The following is a 5238-nucleotide window of genomic DNA, read 5'->3' on the forward strand; positions in this document are numbered from 1 at the left end:
TTATAAGTATTTTTAATGATAACTTAGTTTGTGAACAATTTTTTCATCCCTTAAATTTTTGCCAAGTCTAAAAATGAAAAGATTGGCATGGTAGTCCATGGATATAGTTGAAGCCACTTAAGAGGCTTTGGTCAGAGAATGACTTGGACCCACCCATCAGGGCAGTTGGGGGGGAGGGAGGTATTTCATCATAATTGCTTGAGATTCTCAATAGTGTTTTGCCATCTTTTAGCAAACTACAGCAAGAACTCATTTCATGTGTCCTGAGTTGAACCAATTTAATCTCTTGATCTAGGGGCCAGAGTATGCTGTGGGGAGCTAGACACCTTTTTCTCTGTATCCAATGGGACTCTAATTACCAAATCTCCCCCACTTTAGCCCACCCCCTCTCCATGTCCTGAAACATGTTGAGCAGGCATAGCCTTTGAAATATATGTCTCTCCAATGCTCTGTTGGAAAAGAGACTATGGATGGAGGAATCATGCAGCAAGTGTTATGCTCCTGTGGTCCTCATAAAGCACTAAAGCAGGAGAGCTAAGGAGCAGGCTTATCAGGGCTTGGGATTGCTGCAGGGGAGCCAAAATCCTGAAACTCAGGTTACATTCTTGGCCAGAAAGAAGGATCTTGGGTACAGAACTCAGGAGGTCCCCTCATTCGCTCACTGTCAGCCCCACATTTTTTGTACACAGAGACATATATTTTAGTGCAATTGTAATTATTTAATGAACAGGAAGAGGAAGAAATTCATGGAGAATTGTCATTGGTTTTTAAATTTAAAGAAAGTCTTTGATTCTTGATGAGTTATCCTAGGTAACATGCTGGAGAATCTGGGATTACATTTCTCTGTGAGACAGGATGGAAAGCAGATCACAGAACTTGTCAGGGGACTCTATATGTACAGGAAGGGATGATGCTGGAGTCCTGGTGAGAAGTCTCCACTCAACACTGAGTAAGCCAGGAAGAAAGAATACAAAAACTTATTAAGCACTTCTTGGATTGACTTTGGGACAGAGAGACATTCTATTATATAGAAGAAATGATAAAGAAATAGATCTTTACTACACTCTAACTGGAATTATTTGCTAGATTGTAGGGATTAAGGTCTTTGAATAAATGACCATTTTCTCCTTGATGGTATTTTAAAAAATGATGTAAAGGAAGATCTGATGCTTGTTTCCACAACCTTTGCCATAAGAAGCTCTAAGGAATGTTACACAAATTGTGGAATGATGATAAAAGCCTTGGCTACATTTAAAGACTTCAGACATTATATGAGTGAAATGTTGGATTAAATGGGAAAAGCGGGGCAGGGCCAGAGGAGTCTTCTCTCCAGACTAGACGAGAAGTGGTGATCAGATACCTCCACTCCAAGGTAAAAAGCCAAGGTTGTACAGTGTTCAGAAAGATGTTATTATCTCGAGTGGGATGGAGGGAGACCACAGACACTGAAGAGCGGCTATACCATGTCCTGCTAATCTTTCTGTTAATGACATTGAACCCATTGATGACTGTTTTTTCCACAACCATACAGCAACTATGTAAAACTCAAATCCTTATTTTCTTGCCTACGTGCTTGGGTCACTTTACTTCAAAGCTCAAAGTAGGACTAGATTACAAATACAGATAATTCAAAGCCAATTTTCAAGCTCTCCTCAAAGATTCCTTACCAAACATTTTTAAATTTTAATTTGTGGACACAATACTAATGCTTTTGGAAGGGCCTTGTCCATGACCACCAACCCCCTCCTTGCTCTCATTGAAGATTGCCAACCTGGAGGCTCAGGGTATTCTTCAATCTCGGGCCTCAAGGCAGCGATCTGTAGTGTGAGAAAAAGAACATATTCAGGTATCAGGTCCATATTACTTCCCCAAGAGAAAGGATATGACTCTCCAGCATTCAACAAGTGACTGGTAGCCAACTGGGTTTGTTTCCTCTATGATAAAATATTCAGGATGAGAAAAATAAATGGGTCATGACTTACTGGCATTGGATAGGTCAATGATATTTTCTCTAATGATGCCATGCTCCTCGCATAGTTTTGCAAACTTTTCCTTAATGTCTGAACTCAAATCTGGTTCTCGGCCTGTGAGAAGAGCAACAGTGAGTGTAGCAGCTGTTTCCTGTGCATTGACAACATCCTGAGTGAGGGGACAGGGCCTTTCCCATAAGGATGTGAAAATGGTTGGCAACATGATATACAGGCATTGCTATGATCTATCCTGGTTTTCACATCCATAGAATATCCTTCTATCACACTGAGAGATTTCAGAGTTCTTCCGTCACTGTGCTGGATGGATAATGAAGGTGAGCATCTATCTTCAGGAGGTAAGAAAGAGGCAGGACCAAGCTGGAGGATGATATTAAAGCTAAAGTTTCTTTCTTGTTTTCTCACCCCAAGATCAGTGTCTGTGTGAAAATACTTTACCATAGAGCTGCATCAGCTGGAAGGTTTCCCCATCCTTTTCATTAATGAGATGAAATATAATATAATTATTATAGTCTGTCTTAAGTATAGTAAATGTATTGAATTCATCATCTGTGGAGGAAATGGAACAACTTCAGAAATACTTTGTTCTGCAGGAAATGATGGAAACCCTTTTCTTGTTCTATTCAAAACATAAAATCATTAAAATACAGATCCTAGAAGAGATGGGTGAAGTGTTTGATGCTTTCTGTCTGTAGATTTCTGAACTTCAAGAAGTAACTTCTAAGAAAAGGGACTCTGAGATGTCCAGACCACTAGTGAACAGTCAGCCACAGGAGCACCACTCTCTCATCCTCTCCTAGGCTTACCTACCTCCCTCAGCAGCTTCAAGCAACATGTCTTTATCTTTTATAAACTTTCTGTATCAAATATCTGCTGCTAGACCCTGAGCGATGTGCACTGGTGCTAGCCACTGGGCAGTATCAGATAGATTCCATCACCCCTACTTATCCCACTTGTCTGCCACAGGGTATTAGCTATTAGATGGTAGCTAATTTGACTAGTAAGTACAAGTTCCTGAATTCAAACTCCAGCAAAATACACACACGCAGACACACACAGACACACACACACACACAGACACACACACACAAATGATAGAGGTATTATGGGTTACTAAACTACTTATAGATAGATAGATAGACTTTATATATACTCACAGTTCATATAATATATGCCATGCTTTTCTGTTTAAAACCAATCAAAGTCATTTCCGTGCACTCTTCATTTACACTGTAAAACAGTGATCTTTTGCATAAGGGACTTTGATCTGGCTGGATTCTTGACCCTATATTCTATAAATATCTCCAGTTTCTGATTCCACTTAACATTGGAATATTTTTGTAAAATTGGGAAAAGGCTTTTGTTTACACTATCTCATTTATTTCGGATGCTTTAGCAATCACAAATTTGCATATTATTTTAATAAAAGAAGACGACAATCACTTCTCATCCCTATTACAACTGCAACTACTTCCCAGTTTCCCCAGTGCTGAGCTTCAGCCAGCAGTGTAGATTATCAGCCAGATGTCCACCATCTGCCTCAAATTCGCACTTTGCTAATGTTTCCTGATGTGGCTCCCAGATTCACAGAGGACAATTATTATTATCTCCTTTACTGCAGGAAAACTCAAGTAGAATGGAGTGGATTTTTTTTAACTAACTACTAGTAAGAAAAATTTAATACATGATCACATAATCTTAACTTGTGATATATTGTCTCATTAATGTGGTTTCAGAAGTGTTTCTGATCTTTCATTATTGAACTCCGAGTGAATTAATTCCACCAACTCTTGTCTCTGACTTTTGATAAAACCCTGGTTATGAGATCTTGGTTCAGTGTCACATGGAATGTTCTAGTTTTAGATAGAGACTCAGTATGTGTTTACACATTTGCATGATAAGAGGCATCTCTTCCCCCCAATTCCATGTGTTTGTAGGCATAATATCATACCAGGTTTTCATTTCTTCTTTCTCAGCTAAGAGTGTCTTACTTACATAAAATGGAATTTAAAGACTAAGGAATTCTCCAAGACAGTGATGTGCTCCACAAAAGCTCTCATGCTGCCATGTTCTTCTATCTTTTCTCTTTTGTCAGATGCCGCAGCAATAGAAAACCAATACCCACTAATCTGTAATAGATAAGCAAATGATTAAGGGAGAAGGGGCAGGGAAACCTCACAGACATGTTTCTATTTGAACTCCGCACTATGGGTTAGGGCCAAACACAGTGGCAGCAGCAGCAGCAGCAGCTTCATTTTGGTAGGGAATAGAATTGTCTGTATGTCAGGTCCACGTCTTTCAGATTATGGTGCTTACACTCCACTCCCCAGATCCTTTGCTTGTCCTTATATACTCTCTGGGTTCAGTAGCTTTTTTCTTTTCTTCCCGTATGGGTCTGCTTTACCTCAGTCAGGCTTTGGGGAATGTTTTCTCATTTATTGATGAGAGGTCAAGGATTGTTCCTGCCCTTTTCAAACTTGGCAATCTCATCACCTATGCATTGATTTAGTAGTCTTACATTTCGCAAAACATATTCCCACGAGAACAGGGACTGTTGTAGAGAGCTGCCATCTGGAACTAGATGTAACTTTGGATCTTGATTGGAATCTGAAAGCCAGTTTTGGAGGGGGTGGGGACTGATCTAGAAAGTCAAACATGTAGAGAACCTTTGTTTAAGACTTGAGTGTGGAAGAAATTGAGTCACTCAGATTTTACGAAAGATTCATTTATATTTCATGGGTATGAACGTTGGTTTTGCATGTATACCTGAGTACCACGCGCAGACCTGGTGCAGTGGAAGTCAGTAGAAGTAGTCAGATTCTTTGAAACTTGTTCTTGCTGAGGACCCAGGTTCAATTACCAGCACTCATGTAGCATCCCACAACCAACTCTAACTTCAGTAACAGGAAACCACCCACTTTCTTTTGAACCCTGTGGCCTCCTATGCACATGTTGTACATATAAATTCATTCAGGCACATACACATAAAAATAATAAATCTTAAGTTAAAAAAATATGCTTATCAAGAAAAGTCTTCCAAGTCTAAGATAATAGCCATAGCCTCCCAAAAATCTTCAACTTTTAAACAGATAGCACTGACCTCAGAATCCAAACTGTTGTCATTAGCCAGGTTGCATCAACTGTTTATCTTTGAGAACATTGAACTTCAACTGACAAGACATAATCTCATCATTAATGAAAAACAGAAGTATTGTGTAAAATTGTATTTGCTGATGGAGGTCCACGTAGA

General features: G+C 39.4%; 1 pseudogene; it reads right to left on the reverse strand.

Annotated features, from left to right (window-relative positions):
* Window positions 1–833: 833 nt before the first annotated feature.
* On the reverse strand, window positions 834–4117 carry LOC110287645 (annotated as a pseudogene).
* Window positions 4118–5238: the final 1121 nt, after the last annotated feature.

Source organism: Mus caroli, unplaced genomic scaffold, assembly GCF_900094665.2.
Source record: "Mus caroli unplaced genomic scaffold, CAROLI_EIJ_v1.1 scaffold_7732_U1_1, whole genome shotgun sequence".
In the NCBI taxonomy this organism is placed as follows: Eukaryota; Metazoa; Chordata; class Mammalia; order Rodentia; family Muridae; genus Mus; species Mus caroli.